Source organism: Oryctolagus cuniculus, chromosome 6 (genome assembly GCF_051225735.1).
Source record: "Oryctolagus cuniculus isolate XC-2025 breed Fujian yellow rabbit chromosome 6, ASM5122573v1, whole genome shotgun sequence".
NCBI classification, from domain to species: domain Eukaryota; kingdom Metazoa; phylum Chordata; class Mammalia; order Lagomorpha; family Leporidae; genus Oryctolagus; species Oryctolagus cuniculus.
Window position 1 is genome coordinate 65,312,214 of NC_142872.1, and position 16,624 is coordinate 65,328,837.

General features: G+C 54.9%; 1 protein-coding gene across 1 annotated transcript in view; it reads right to left on the reverse strand.

The window, feature by feature from the left end:
• The window catches only part of COL23A1 (collagen type XXIII alpha 1 chain), a 308,982-nt gene that overhangs the window by 108,488 nt on the left and 183,870 nt on the right, over positions 1-16,624 (reverse strand). The window lies entirely within an intron of this gene.

Below are 16,624 nucleotides of genomic sequence, written 5' to 3' on the forward strand. Positions count from 1 at the left end.
CTGTGGGCCCTGTTTGCAATTTGTGCTTCTCTGCCTGGAAAGCCGAGCCTCACTCTTGAAGCCCAGCTCCAAGTAATTGACCCCCACCCAGGAGCTCCTCCTAACGTTGGTGGGATCCACTTCCCTTCTCTTGGTGCCATGTCCTGGTGGCGATGGTCTCCCTCCCATGTGGGTGAGGGGGGGAGGGAAGGGGTAGAGGTCAAGGGCACCCAAGGCTTTCTTTGGAGACGCACTTGGGGCCTGAACCCTGCTGCAACCCTGCACAGCTGAGCTACCATGTATGGTCTGGGAGTGCCCCCCCACGAAGTCCTGTCCTCCATCTCCTCTAGGAGACAGTGAGTCCCCGAGGGCGGGGCTGAGTCTGATCCTTCTCTTCCTCCCCGGAGCCCAGGGTGAGTCCAGGGAACTCACTGTGGGCTGCAAAGGTTGCCCCCTGCCCTGCTTGGCTGTGTGGTGTGGAGGGAAGGCCCCACCAGCACCCAGTTTCCCTTGCATGCCTCCTTCAGGGCTTTGAATCTCCTCTCGCTCAGCTTTGTGTAGTTGTACCTTCCCAACCCTCCCCCACCCGCCCCTGCCCCCCACCGCTCCCATTTGGGCCCATCAGTCCCTCCATCTGGCCTGCCCCCTGGACAGTGCTTTCAGATCACCCCTTCCTCAAAAACCCCACTCCTGCTACTGGAACAAGTCCCCATGTCCCCACCTGTACAGCCCTGAGCCACTTCCCAGCTTCCTTTAGCACCAAAATGCATCATCTCCTGATCCCGTAAGTGCGTCTCACTGGTGACCCAAGCACTGCTGGAGTCACATGCTCCCCTCCTCGCCTGTTCTCGTGCTTGTCACCGTCTCATCTGTCATTTGGGTCTCCCTCAAAAGTCCTTTCACCCAGAGAGCGGGGCCTCCTGCACAACCCCCATGCCTCCGTGGCTGGCTAGGCTTCCTGCACCTCTGCCCTGCAGGTGTCGGGGACGGCCTGGAATGTGGTGGGCATTCAGTGAGTGTTTGTTGAAACTGAGTGTTGCATGGCCTGTGTGAGAGACCCTTCTCTGAAGGGGCTGGGGTCTGATGCAGTTCTGCTGTGGTCGGGTCAGGCGGTTCCCAGTGGCCGAGGAGGCTATTGCTGGAGTGTAAACCAGCAGCCAGAGTGATGGCGTCTGTTCCCGGGTGTCTGGTGATGTCCAGATGTGGACGCCCGCGCCAGCGTGCATTCCCCATAACCGAGCTGCCAGTCTGATGGGGCTGATTGGCCTTGGGTGGGTCAGCCCTCTCTGCCAGCCCCTCTTCCTCCTCTGGAGCAGGGAAGGAGCACCGCAGGCCTGTGCTCAAGTTCAGGCAGAATGAGCCCCAGGCTCCTGACACAGAGGATCCCCAGACACCAGGTATTTGGCACACTCAAGCCCAGTGTGGACTGGGAGTGTCCTCTTGAGGGCTGCAGCAACTGGCCTCGCCAAGCGTTCAAGAAGACCTCCAGGGGGTCTCTGGGTCCTGCTGCATGAGCCAGGTGTTTGGGTGGCTGGGGACCGATCCAAAGCCGAGCAGGCTGCCGTCCCCTAACTTCAGGCTCTCTTCTTGGAGCTCAGCGTCGACAGGGTACAGCTACCACTGTAGTATCTACTATCAGTAGTAGTTCCACCGCCCTCAAAATCCCTGAGCTCTAGAGCTCCACCTGCTCATCCTTCCCTCCTCATTCCACCTCATCCTTGTTTGAAGCAACTCTGAACGCAAGCTGCACAACCAGCTAGCCACGTCCCTCCAGGAAGACTTGGTGTATCTGGTGCCACTCCAAGCCAGGCATGGCTGTTTAGTTGGACGTTGAGCACTTTGGATTGTTCCTGGGTTGTAAGGGCACAAACATGCTTTTCCTCTGACGTGGCTGTGCCTGATACCTGACTGTCACTGGCTCTGTGGCAGACACACGCACCCCCAGCATCCTTGGGGGCTACCCCTCACAGCAGCGGAACTGGCCAGTGCAATCTGAGAGAGGAGGGGTAAAAACACTGGGAGCTGAGGAGGAGTGGCAGAGATGAATTCTGCTCACTGCCTGTGCCTCTTTGGGGTTTAAAAAGCTCCCTCCAGGTTTCCCTTCTTGTCCATGTGGGGTGGGGACTGCAGGCTGCATCCACGGAACTCCTTCTGCCCCTGGGGGCTGGCGGGGTGTGGGATAGCATCTCACATCAGTCACGTGAATGCAAGCAGGCAGGGCCTGGAGCAACTGGCAGGTGAGTCTCTTGTCCTCTCCAGGGGATGGAAGCAGGCCTGGGGGCCCTCAACACCTCGATCCCTGGGGAGATGCAGTTCTCCTCACACACCACCCTCCTGCCCTGTGTAGACCCCTGCTCCGCAATCCCAGCTCCCAGGAAACTTGTCTGCAGGACAGGAAGTGCCCTGGGTGAGAGGCGTTCACACTCTGTGGCAGATCTGAAGAGAAGCTTCACCCTAATTTTTTTTTTCTGGCCAAAAAGAATTCCAGACAAACCACAAAATCACATTGAGTTCAACAGGGCAGAATGAAAATCTGGAAGAAAAAAAGGGGCCAAAACGCAAGGGACCATGACAGAGGCAAGATGCATGCCAGATGCAAGCTTCCATGCCGTGTGTACGTGGGCCCACGGGACTGAGTCAGGCCAGCCTGGGACGCTCACCAGCAAAACCACTGGCACACACAGGCTGCAAGCCAGTCAGTGCCTCGGCTCGCCCAGATCCCGGACCTGAGCCGAAATTCTGCCAAGTGTGCCCACGGAAGTGTCTCTCATCTGTGTCCCTACCAAGGCTTTTGTGCAAAGTAAAGCACTGACTTAGGGAGGGTGGACAGGGACGTCCACGAAGGAGAGCAGGCAGGCGGGGGAGTGGAGCCAGGCCGCAGCCCTGTGGGCCTGTGCATGGCTTCCTACCCTGTGCTTAAAGAGTGACAGAAATGCAGTGCGCACTTGGCCCCTTACACCCATGGCTTTTGCACCCTTGGATTCCAGCAACCTTAGATAGAAAATATTTGGAAAAAAATTGTCTATACTGAATGTGCATGTGTCATTGTCCTTAAACAACACAGCATAACAACTATGTACACAGTATTTGCACCACTTTGGGTATTAAGTTGCCCAGAGGGCCCGGTGCTGTGCTGTAGTGGGTAAAGCTGCCTCCTGCAGTGCTGGAATCCCAGTTCCGGTCCCTTAATCCTGATGGGTCAGCAGGCGGCACACCAGGACCAAAACAGGTGCCTGCATCCCGCTGACAGCCAGCAGGAGTGAAACAGTGAGCTCATGAACAGCCTCTGATCCACTGCTCTCTAAAATCTTTACAGTCAGGGGTGTCAGACCAGGGTCTCTCGGAGGCCTCCATTCCAGCTGAGACCCCACCAACCCCGCCACAACCCCCACTCCCCTTGGCTGGGTGAGCTGACCTTGGGCTCAACCCTGGATGCTTGGAGCTTGGGACTGGAAGTTCCCTCTGAGTACTGTCCCCGACCCCCTGGGAGGGGAGCCTGCACCTACAGTCCCACCCCGGGGGGTGGGCTTCCTTCCAGCTTAGAGGTACCTCTCTTCTCAACTCTGAGCCCAGCACCCCCAGCCTCCCGGCTGAGCCTCCACTGTCCCGTCCACAGGATGCCAGCCCCACTGCCCCAGGGGGTTCCATGAAGTCCGACTGAATCTGAAAACGTTCCCAAGCATTAACCTCACAGCTGTGAGCATTACTACTGGGGTTAAACTTTCACCGCTTAACTTGGACTCCACACTACAGCTCTAAAGTTCTAATATGTGGGTGAAGGTTCTTAGGAAAAAAAGAAAAAAAATCAAATCGGCCACAGTCGTCGATGGGAAATCCAGGGTGGCTTTTCAGACTGGAAGTTGTGCAAGACCAGCAGTGGGCCAGCGCTGCCCACGGGTCTTGTCCGGCCCAAAGAGCGTTTAGTGTTCAGTGCGAAGGCGTTGCCCTGGCAAAAAACCAGGCGATTTCACTCACGGCTCTGCCCTCCTGTGTCCTTTTGAAGAAGTGAGGTGATTGGGCAGCTGGGCTCGCCCTCTGGAAATGGGAATGACCCAGGGAACCTGAGATTTGGGGCGAGCGTGGCCCTGGGTGGAGGTACGGGGCCGCATGCGCAGAACCACGCCCGGCGGGGAGCAACGGCGGCTCCCACTCTTGGAGCTTCTGCCTCCAGGTTCTCTGTTTCTCATTAAAACTTTTAGGCAGAGGCTCAGTGGCCAATTCTGGTGCTGGAGTTGGCCCTGGCCGTAGTAAACAGAAATCTGCAGCCAAGAGGAAGACAAGACGGAAGGGCAAATGATGCCAAAAAGGGACTGAAAAACCACAAGAGGAAATCCGGGGGTGGGGGTGGGGGCAGCGGGGGCTGCAGGGGTGGGGAGAGAGGAGGGCGAAGCGGCTTCAAGCTCTTGGGGGAGGCTGAAGCTGCTGACCCCCAGCATCCACCGACTCCACCAACTGCAGATTAAAAATGCCTTTTTAACAAGTTGCATCTGGGGCCGGCACTGTGGTGTAGTGGATAATGCCGCTGCCTGCAATGCTGGCATCCCCTATGGGTGCCGGTTTGTATCCCGGCTGGTCAACTTCCAACCCAGCTCTCTGCTAACGGCCTGGGAAATCAGTGGAAGATGGCCCAAGTGCTTGGGTCCCTGCACCCACATGGGAGACCCAGATGAAGCTCCTGGTTCCTGGTTTCAGCCATCTGGGGAGTGACCCAGTGGATGGAAGGTCTCCCTCTGTCCCTCTCTCTAACTCTTTCAAAATAAATAAATATATCTTTAAAAATGTGCATCTGTCTTGAATACATACAGATGTTTTCCTGGTAACGATCCAGTAACAACTACTTTCACAGCTTGTACACTGTATTGGATATTTTAAGGTACCTAGGGATGATGTGAACTCTAAGGGAGCACATGTTGGGAGTAGGAGATCAGCCTCCTTTTCCAAAAAACAAAGGCATGAAAAGACACCAAAGCCTCTGACGTGGGAGTGAGTGCTGGGGCAGCCATCGCCAAGCTGGCTCTGTGCCTTTGGGTGGCCAGAGACGTTGGCACCCTCATAGTCATGATTTTCTCAGCTATAAAATGGGCACAGCAATAAGATGGGGATGAGATGAATGCATGATGTAGCAATATCACCAGCCCCTGCTGGGGGTGGGACCCTCACTCCCAGATACACAGAATTGAACCTGCTCCACCCACTGCCACCCTCCAGGCATCCCCCAAGGGGCTTAATCCTGAGACCGTTCACCTGCCCGCTCCTCCTGCAAACACCTCTCACCCTGTTCCTTCTCATCCTTGTCCTGGTGGGCGTCCCCCTGCCCAAGGAGGGGCAGGTGCTGACATTACCATGTGGCACATGTGACAAAGTAGGCATTCGGGGTTACCTTTCAACACACCTGTTCGGAACCCTCACCTGAGCAGGACCCTCCATCAAAAGAGTGCTGTGGGGCAGGTGGAATGCTAGTACCAGGTAACGGCATATTTTCTGTCACTTGCAGGTTCGTGGGTCCTCAAAGGACACACACATGCGGGATTTCTGTGGTTCTCTTCCATCCATCTCCCTCCACCTGACAAACTCCTACCCAACCTTCTAGGCCCAGGGTTGCTTGCTGCCAGGGCCTGCTCCTGTGTGCTGAGTGGGTGGGTGCCCCAGTCAGGGCCAGGTTACCACAGCGACACTGAGTGCTTTTCTGCATCACCTGTAATCCTCAACCAGCCTTTCACTTCCATTTAGCACCAAGGAAACAGGAACAACTCAGTAAAGGTTGGAGGATCCCGGTGTGTGTGGGGGCACACAGCTAGGCAGAGCCTAGGGCTTATCTGAATAAAGGGGTTGCAACCTGGATCCTGCCCCCAGCCCCCAGTGCTGGAGTCACATCCTGTTTACTTCCAGGAGACAAGGAGGAAGCTACACAGAGTCCCAGCAGGATGGAGAATGGAGGGGGCTCCAAGCCAGTCTCTCCTAACATCATCAAAGCAAAGTCCAGCCACTGTAGTCTCCCCTGAAAAGGCCACTGCATGAGGAGGCCCTCTCTGGGCGGCGGCGGGGGTGGGGTGGGGGCCCTCAGGAAGTGCCTGTATCTTAACCATCTGATCTTCCCCGGAGGACTACCTAAGGACAAATGCGTTTGTGGGGGTGGGGGGAGCAGGGTCGTCTGGCGGGAAGCTGGTGGCACAAGATTGAGGTAATACAGGGGCTGGGCTCAGGGGATTGCCTGAGTCAGCCTCAGGAGGTGGTAATGACCCCTATCAGCTGAGGAGAGCTATTGTTAACATAATTAGAACAAACAGTATCCCCTAGTGGGTTGATGTTTCACATCTGCCAGACACAGAACCGCTTCCCCAGCCCACACTGCCTGGACCACCAGAGGGAGCACAGTGCTCCACCTCTGTGGTGGTGGTGGGGGGTGCTGCATGGAGCTTTCTTTAAACATTCTTTTTTTTTTTTTTTTGACAGGCAGAGTGGACAGTGAGAGAGAGAGACAGAGAGAAAGGTCTTCCTTTGCCGTTGGTTCACCCTCCAATGGCCGCTGTGGCTGGTGCCCCACGCTGATCCAAAGGCAGGAGCCAGGTGCTTCTCCTGGTCTCCCATGGGGTGCAGGGCCCAAGTACTTGGGCCATCCTCCACTGCACTCCCGGGCCACAGCAGAGAGCTGGCCTGGAAGAGGGGCAACCGGGACAGAATCCGGCGCCCCGAGCGGGACTAGAACCCAGTGTGCCGGCGCCGCAAGGTGGAGGATTAGCCTAGTGAGCCACGGCGCCGGCCTTTAAACATTCTTATTCATTTATTTTTCATCTTATTTGAAAGGCAGAGAGACACAGAGAGACAGAGAGAAAGAGATTTTCCATTTGTTGATTCACTCCCCAAATGTCTGCAAGAGCCAGGCTGGACTAGGTTGAAGCCTGGAGCCCAACATTCAATCTGGTCTCCCATGAGGGTGGCAGGGACCCAACTACTTGAGATATCACATGCTGCTTCCTCGAATCAGAGGCAGGACTGGAGGCAGGCAGTCTGATATGGAATAAGAGCATCTACAGTGCCATCTTAATCACTACTCCCAACTTCCACCCCTGTGCAATGTTTGAGAAGTGAAATTCTGGCCCTCACCTCCGGGGCGCTGAGTTACTCCACAGACTGGAGACGGAGCCCCCACGTTTTCAGCAGTCAGTTCTGACACTGGTTTATCCAAAGGTGCCTGCAGAGTTGCAACAAAGGGGCAAGTGTTTGGCCTAGCAGCTAAGACTCCCCTAGGGACATTTGCATCCCATATTCAAGTGTCTGGATTTAAGTCCTGGTTCTACTTCCAGTTCCAGCTTCCTGCTTGTGTGCACTGTGGGAGGCAGCAGGTGATGGTGTGTCCCTGACACCCACATGGAGACTGGAATTGAGTCTGGACTCCTGGTTTCAGCCTGCCCAGCCCTGGCTAGTGTGGGCATTTGGGGCGTGAACTGGTGGATGGAAGTGCTGTCTCTCTCTCTGAGTTTGGGGACCATGACATGGGACAGACACAGTGCTGAGGGACGAGCAGAGGTAAGACAGGGAAGGGCTTCATAAGAGCCACAATGTTACCCTCCAAGGGATTAACAAACTCCTAGAGGCCCTCAGAAAGCACCCATGGTCTCCAACACCTATTCTGCCCCAATTTCAGGGCACCCACCCAGCCTGAGCCCCACTGGCCTCCTGAGGCAGGAACACACCAGTCATCTGAAATGCTTGGGACTGAGTCTCTCAGATTTCAGATTTTTATTTATTTTTATTTTTTCCGATTTCACCAGGGGAGCATTCCTAATCCAAAAATCCGAAACCTGCAATCTCCAGAATCTGACACCTTGATGCTCAGCCAATGCCACACAAGGACCTGGACTTCCGAAGGGTGGGAGGGGCTGGGAAACATAAGTGGTGGTAACGCAAGGGTTTCAGGCAAATCCAGTGAGAGGGTGAGAGCTTGGGGTGGTAACATCACCCAGAGGGGACAGGCAGTGAGGAGACGAGGCCTGTGTGTCCCGGGGAAGGCTCCCCATCTGCAAGGAGATGTCTTCCGGGCCGATCTCAGGAGAGCAGAGACCCTGGGCCGGTGGCAGTGGTGGGGAGACCCAGATCTGGCCAGGTCTGCCCAGAGGTCTGAGTGCTTCATACATGGGTCCATGCCCTCGTCCTATGCCAATCCAAAAGCCACAAGCACCAGCGTGTGTGTCAAACTGAGCAGTTCTCGGCAGAAAGCAAAGCAGTCCTGACCGGGCTGCTCCCATTCCGGGGCCTCCTTACACATTTCACTGCAGAAATAGGCGCCTGTCTGTTTACAGGGGCTGCCTCCCAACAGCTTCCTGCTCTGCACATATCAAGCTCAACGGGAAACAGACCGTGAATCTGCACTGGAGAAGTTTGATTAAATTACTGTTTATCTGAGGGACCGTTAAAAAGAGAAAGAGCTCCAAGACACAGTGTTCAAAGTGTTCAGCTAAAAAATGCTTACTCAAAAATGTGCAAAGTTGCTGAGTCAGGCACCATTCCAGGCAGGGGGATTAAAAATGTGAAACAAATGTAGAAATACTAAACACGGCGCTGTGCACACAGCACCTCCATGAGAAAGTAAACACAAAGGAAAAAAGCCTGCAGCAGCACAGGAACCTGGGAACAGTGGGGCCCTCCGGGGGGTAGGGACCCCGGGAGGATGGTGGAGTTTGGTGTTTTATTCCTTACACTGTGTTGTTTTCCTTAAAATACGTAAGAATTTATATGTGCATACCACTCCTGTAATTGGTAGGGAAAAGGCAAAAACAATGAAAGATGAAACAAGGAAGTAGAAACCACATATCCAATTCAACAGGTTTGCGTCATACATGAGGACATGGAAGGCCAGGGGATGCCCTACACACGTGTGCCATGCTCGGTGACACAGAATTCTACATTTGTCATTTTAAAAAAGTTTTGAGAGGCAGTGAAGGGGAGAGGGGAAGCGAGAGAGAGAGAGAGAAGAGAGAGAGAGAGAGAGATCTTCCGTCTGATGGTTCACTCCCCAAATGCCCGCAATGGCTGGGGCTGGGTCAGGAGCCTGGAACTCCATCCAGGTCTCCCAGGTGGGTGGCAGGGACCCAACCACTTGAGCCATTGCTGCAGCCTCCCTGGGTCTGCACTAGCAGGAAGATCTAAGGTTCTGTGATGTAGGATGTGGGCATCTCAACTGCTGTCTTAGCTGCTAGGGTGAATGCCCACCCCTACATTTGTCTTTTTTTGTTTTTGGCCAAGATCTTTTTACCACTGAGGAATCATCTGTTTGCTGTGTAGAAGTCGCAGGAAAAGGCTTCTGACAGCAGGGTGCAGATGGTCAGCAAAAGTTGGAACAAGGTCAGGACTGTAACCTGCTGGCAGGCTTGTAACCTGGGTTGCAGGGACCTGCAGCAGGGATGTGGAGACTTGAGTGCAGCTATACAGGACCTCACATACTTGGGTTTCCAGGATGCGTGCTGTGTTGGTTCCTTCTGTCTGTTTCTGTATTTCTCTTGTATTTTTTTTCTTTTCTTGACTAACGAGGAAAAATCACTGCCACCTACAGCACCTGAGCCTACATGCCATGGTGTGTCTCTGCACCTGCAGATGTCCTTATCATTAACGTCACATCATATTAACTTCCACATGGGAATATTTCACGATAATTTGAAAATCAGATCAAATGAACGCTAAATGAGCTTTGAGCCAGCCTTGGAGGAAGTACTGGGATGGAGGTGGTGGACGGCTGGTCAGAGGCCAGGGGACCAGCCACGGTGGGACGGTGGCCACATGAGTGCAGGGCCTGAGGCATGGACTCCACTGGAATGTCCTGCTGAACAACATCCCAGTGGGGTGTTCTGTCTAAAGTAGACTAGGTGGGGCAGAGGGTGGGAAGACCAGGAGAGGCAGTGGGCAGTGGGCGGGGAGACCAGGAGAGGCAGTGGGCAGAGGGCGGGGAAACCAGGTGAGGCAGAGGGTGGGGAGACCAGGAGAGGCAGTGGGCGGGGACACCAGGAGGGGCAGTGGGCAGTGGGCAGGGAAACCAGGTGAGGCAGAGGGTGGGGAGATCAGGAGAGGCAGTGGGCAGAGGGCGGGGAGACCAGGAGAGGCAGAGGGTGGGGACACCAGGAGAGGCAGTGGGCAGTGGGAGGGGAGACCAGGAGAGGCAGTGGGCAGGGACACCAGGAGGGGCAGTGGGCAGTGGGCAGGGAAACCAGGTGAGGCAGAGGGTGGGGAGATCAGGAGAGGCAGTGGGCAGAGGGCGGGGAGACCAGGAGAGGCAGAGGGTGGGGACACCAGGAGAGGCAGTGGGCAGTGGGAGGGGAGACCAGGAGAGGCAGTGGGCAGGGACACCAGGAGGGGCAGTGGGCAGTGGGCAGGGAAAGCAGGTGAGGCAGAGGGTGGGGAGATCAGGAGGGGGAGTGGGCAGTGGGCAGGGAGACCAGGTGAGGCAGTGGGCAGTGGGTGGGGAGACCAGGTGAGGCAGTGGGCAGCGGGCAGTGGGTGGGGAGACCAGGTGAAACAGAGGCTGGGTCGCAGTGAGGGCAGAGTAGAGGCAGAGGTGAATGAAGGAGCCAGGGGCTCAGATGCCCACATGTGCCAGTGGGAGGAGGCGGCTGCATGACAGGGGCAGATGCTTCAGACACAGCCCAGCTGTCATGAAAGTCCTCCATGGGATTCCTGTCTGTCAGCGGGGGCCACAAGGTCAGCAAGGCCGAGAGCCTAGGATTTCACACCTGGCCATCACCTGGTCCTTGGGAACAGTCTCTTTCCACAAGTCCTGCAAGAGCCCAGCGGCCTGGCCCCAGCTGGCGGTGACTGTGGTGTCCTGAGGGCTCTCTGTGTGGCCTCCTCTCAGCCCAATCTTCCTTCGCCTCTCTTCAGGGCAGGAGACAGATGGGATTCAGACTCAGGCTCTGAACTCCATACCCAGACCCCTGCCTGAGGCTGGCAGCAGCGGCCACCCTTTCCTGCCTGCTGGGGTCCTGGAGGAAGGCCAGGGATGGGAGCCCACTCCCCTCTGGACAAATGACAACAGTATACGACTGTCCCCAACCCCAAGGGCATCATTTGGGATTTCCCATTCACTACGGCACAGAAGCAGCATGCTGGGCGGCGGCAGCAAGCTCACTCTCACTCAACCCTGCAGTCACAAGGGACCAACCCAGGCTCTCCAGGGTGTGGTGCTGCCGGGCCAGGAGTGCCCGGTGCATTTCTCACCTGTGTGACCTAACGCCATGGTTGTATATTGGAGCAACAGGCTCTGATCCATGAAGCCACATCTTTGCACTAGCCAAAAGGTGTTCTGTCTGGATTTGTGGGATCCCAATCAGATCGGCACATTTCCTTGTCCATGTAGGAACCCAGAGACTTGCTGAGGGTGGCAGTCTTGACCTTGAGTCTCTCTGTGACCTGCCCTGACCCGACAGCAGGACGCTAGAGCCCTCCCAGGGCACGTGCATCCTGGCACTGTCCCTGGGGGTATGGCTTTCTCATTGAGAGGACACAGCCTAGAGAGGATGGGCCATGTGCCTGGGGTCACACATCTGCCTGAGAGCTGTGGGCACAGCCACAGGTGCCACTGGTTGTAGACAGCAAACACTTAGATCCTGACCAGAGATACCCACACTGCCAGGAGGGATAGTCAGGTTGTTGAGGGTAAGGAAGAAAAAACCAACAGAGGGCAACTTCCAGGATTTCTATTTTTGCTTGTTTCTCAACTAGTTCTTTGCTGTCATCAAAAGGCTACCTGGTACTTGTCTCTAGTAGCAGAAAGAAAGCAAATACAGTTGGGGGCCCTGCCTCTTCCCTCCTCATGTGCAGACTACTAGAACATAGGGAGCAGCACTGAGGACCATGGATATGAGACCGCCTTGGTGGCTGGAGTTGGGGACCCAGCCCAGCCCCGAAGCCCAGCTGGGAGGTCATTCCCTGGGGCCATCCCCCAGGGAAGTGGGAAACTGGGGCCTGACCCCTGGAGGGCTGTTACCTGGACCCGGGTGGGGCTGGCACAGCACAGCCCAGCCCCCTACCACAGGGCGAACTGCTCTGCCCTCCCCACAGGCTTCCCTGAGGACGCAATGAGGTAATCTGTGTAAATCCATGTAGTGCTCAATAAACGCAATAAATCCTTTTATTGTAAAAATAAGCCAAGAGGAAAAGCTCGCACGTAATGAGCACATTCACAACAGCCAAAAGTCAGAAACCCAGACATGCACGTGGCAATGCAAGGATAAACAGCACGCGATCTGGCCACAGTGGGGAAGAGCATTCAGCCATAAAAAGCCGAGAGATGCAGTCACACTCCGACCCTGGTGCTCAGAGGCTGCGGCTGAGTCCCTGTGTGAGAAACGCCCAGTTTCTACTTCACTGTAGCAACGCAGAATTGACGAACACCCAAACAGGCAAACCCAGAGTCAGATGCATTAGAGGGGTGAGTGGGGGACAGGGAGTGCCTGCCTGCTCCTGGGTGGGGGTGTGTGTGTGTGATGGAAACGTTCTGGAACCAGATAGAGGTATAGGTTGTGGGCACTGTGAGTGTCCCAGATGTCATGGCTGGGTACACTTGAAAGTGGCTAATTTTATGATACGCGTGTTTTACCACAGCAAAATACCCGCAGGTTTCCATATAAACAATTGCTATCCTGAGGGGCCTCCTGGGCTGAGGGTGGGTGGGGGTGTGTGTGAGGTGTCCTTAAACAGCCTCGGAGAGCCCCTGGGAAAGACAAGGGCTGGCTTCCAGCACCACACACTCCTGCCTGAGGTCACCTCCCCCAGGACTTCACATAGAACCAAGAGAAAAAAAAGAGCAAAGGCAGAAAGAACATCAGAGAAAGACAGCATGAGTGGACAGAGGTTAAGAAAGCTAAAGACCTGTCACCCGTCCCGTTAGCAGAGGCCACGCGTGAGCCACAGCAGCCAGGCTGTCATCACACGGCTTCTGCGTGTGCTGTGGGCGTGGCTGGAACACCTCACTTCTCCACAGAGACCCCTGCTCGCTAACCAGGGCTGGGGGTAAGCCGAGGTAGTGGGGCTGCCCGGTAGTGCAATGGGTTAAGCTGCTGCTTGCAACACGATCCTATATCGCAGCACGGGTTCAAGTCCCGGCTGTTCCGCTTCTGATCCAGCTCCCTGCTAATGCACCTGGAAAGGCAGTGGATGATGTCTCAAGTACTGGGGCCCCTGCTACCCACATGGGAGTCCCAGATGAGGTTCCTGGCTCCCACTTGGCCTAGTCCCAAGCTGTTATGGCCATTTGGGGAGAGAACCAGTGGATGGAAGATCTCTATCTATGTCTCTTCTTCTCCCTCCATCACTCTGTCTTTCAAATAAATAAAATGAAATAAAAAGATGAGGCTGACCAGTGGGAGACCCAGAGGTGGGCAGGGAAAGACAGCAGTTGCTACTGATGACAACAACATTGTCCACTGGGACACAAGCACCCTGAGCCGGCAGCCACACACGGACAGAGAGCCTTCCTCAATACCAGATCCCACCACAGGAACCCAGGCTCCACCCGCACCAGCTGTTTTCTCATAAACTCATTTCATGAGGTGTCGGCTGTGCAGTCTTGACAGGAGATGAAGCCCCAGGAAATCCAGGCGATGTTCATCCGGATCGTAAACGAGGCCACAGCTTTCCAAAGGCAGATTCTCCTGCCTGCTCCCAAGCCCTCAGGGTTATGGAGATCATGTGGATGAGTCTGAGTGAAGTCCTCCCCAGGGCCTGAGTGGCCCTTCCGCTGGGCAACACGCAGGGCTAGCAGCCTGCACCTCCCTCTGCTCTCCAGAGCAGGTTCTGCACCTGCCTCTGAGGTCAGGGTTTGCAAGCTTTGCAGATGGGAGACCAAGGCTCAGAGGAAGCAGAGCCAGGAGCATCTTAGGGGTGTGACCCATGGAGTCCCAAGGGGATACTCGGAGGGGTGCACACGGAAGCCCACTCTGTGTCCTCTGGACAGCCACTCAGACCCAGGCAGCGCTGTAGGAGTGTCCCAGACAGACTGTGGCTTGGAGTTCTCCTGTAGAGGAGCACCTGTGCCTTGTCTTACAGCATTAAAAGATCGCTCAGAGAAAACCCCGTAAAAATCTAGTAGGAGGAAGAGACTGGCTAGATGGTTATGGCGCGTAAGTGAGTTTTTGCATTATTTTAATGAAATGCCTGAGGCCAGCCAGTTTATAAAGAAAAGAAGTTATTTTTGGCTCCTACTTCTGGATGGCATGGCACTGGCTCTGTCCAGGGCGGCGCTGCCTGCCTAGGGGTGGATGGTATCATGGCAGGGAGAGGGAGAGGCCGGGGGTGAGATGGGAAGCCAGAGAGAGCTACAGGAATCCCTTCCAAGGACAAACGCCCAGAGGCTGAATCACCCCCCTTCAGCTCTTAACATCTTAACATCTTAACATCCCCACACTGGGGACCAAGCCTCCTACCCATGACCCTTAGGAGGACAAGCTCACACCACACCCAAGCCACCACAGGTGGGCACAGAGGCTTCTGTTCCTCTGTGGTGTCTAATCCAGATAGGCTGGGCTGCTGACCCCACCCCCCACCAGGGGTTCTGGCAGTGGGAGAGCTCCATCACAGTGCAGTGACAAGGACTATGGGAGCATCCCGGGGTGATGTCGCACCAGGGGGTCCTGTTTTACCCCAGCTGGGAGGCATGGAGACTCTTGGGGCTGTCCCTAACCCTGGAGCCCATAGTGTCCTGATAGATTCTTCTCCTGACTCAGCAGGGTAGGAGGTGGGGGACCCCTGTGTGCTGCTGTGCCCGGGTTTCCATGAGCCATGTCTGTGGAGAGCTTAGGGAGGGAGACAGACATCCGGTTAACACACTGCCCCTTCTATGCAGGCCAAGTGTCATCATGCCACCAGAGTGGAAGCAAATGTCCCAAACTAGATACATTTGTGCTAGGTCCTGCCTCAGTTTCCCTGCCTCTAACTCTTCCCAGGACATTAATGCAGCCTTGCCCACCTCCTCTCTGCCACCCTGGTAATGGACACATTAGGAGATTTTTTTTGTGCCCTTTCCACAGATGGAGGATTTGCCATCTGTGGATGCCAACCAACTAATCAACCTCAGCATCTTGGTTTGATGTTGACTCACAGCTGGAGACACTAAGCCCAGCAGGGCCAGCTCCCTGGAACCAGAGCTGGGCTCACTCAGGCCCACCTTCAAAAGCATCAACCGGGACCCCTGGAATAAGAACGCTCCTGACCCGGCTGCCAGGATTTTCCAGAGACAGATTCAACCCACGTGAGAGTGGATGTGTCCACTCACAGCAAACCTGACATTTCTTGGGAAATGAAAGTCCCTGTTTTCCTGACCCTCTAATATCCAAGCAGAAGGGAGCAAGGTGCACGGAACTTGCGAGTTCATAGCTGTGCTCATTGGCAGCTGGAAAAAGGGAAGCTCGCGTTGCAGGCTGACAGCCGCTTGTACTCAGCGGGGGCTCTGTGTGTGCGCCTGGGTGTGCTTTTTTTCAGTGTTATTATTAAAGAGGCAATTTACTCTTCCAGGAAACTTCAGGGATCAGACCCACCCACAGTCCCACCGGCCTAGCACACACATTTCCATTTTTGGACATTTGCTGCCAGCCTGGTGACCTGACAACGCATGGGCCTGTGCCTGGATATCGGGGGTGTCTATCTCCCTCCCTAAGCTTCCCAGAAGCAAAGAGGAGTCCCCTACCAGGCACTCCACGGAGACAGGACACCGTGGCTCCAGGGAAGAAAGGACCGCAGGCAGTCCACTTGCAAAGCCCTTTCCTGAGCTACAGCGGGAGAAGCACAGACAGGAATCACCACAATCATGCGGAGACAATGGTGAGGGGGAGGAGCATGCGCAGCCGCTCCTGCCTCCTCGGCCATCCACCCTCACCAATACCTTTGCTCTGCTCACTGCCACCAAACTCTCATCTTCATGGTTTAATTCTCTGCTAGGCTTGCCTGCAGAGTCCTTGCATTTTGGTCTCAAAGGCTAGGAGTAGGGTTAGGGTTATTATTGAAGAGGCAATTTAGGGTTAGGGTTAGGGATAGTGCTATCCCTAGGGTTATGACTATGGCTAGGGTTAGGGTTATGCCTAGGTCTAGGGCAAAGCTAGGGCTAGAGTTAATTTAGCCCTAGCTTATCATACACAGCATACATGCACTGAATTATCACACAGTCCTTGATGAATAGTTGTATGATGCAATCATTATGTGCAAATTAAACATTTAAAAATGGCTGAGATAGCAAATTTTATTATTTTTTTCCTACACTTAAAAAAAATCAGGCTTCCAAGGACACCCCTCCCCCACAAAGACATACAAATGTTTCCCATGCTAGTTCTGATAATGTGATAAGGGAGGCCAGTTCTCCCTCTGCTTAGGGAGTGGGGGTGGGCGTTTGGCACAGCAAGCTGCTGCTTGGGATACTGAATCCCAGATTGAAGGCCTGGGTTTAAGTCATGATTCCACTTTAAAAAATAAACATATTTATTTATTTGGAAGGCAGAGTGACAGAGACAAGGGGACAGAGAAAGAGAGATCTTCCATCCACTGATTCACTCCCTAGACAGCTGCAACACCAGGGCCATGCCAGGTCGCAACCAGGAGCCAGGAGCTTCATCCAAGTCTCCCACATGGTTGGCAGGGGCCCAAGCACTTGAACCATCTTCTTCTGTCT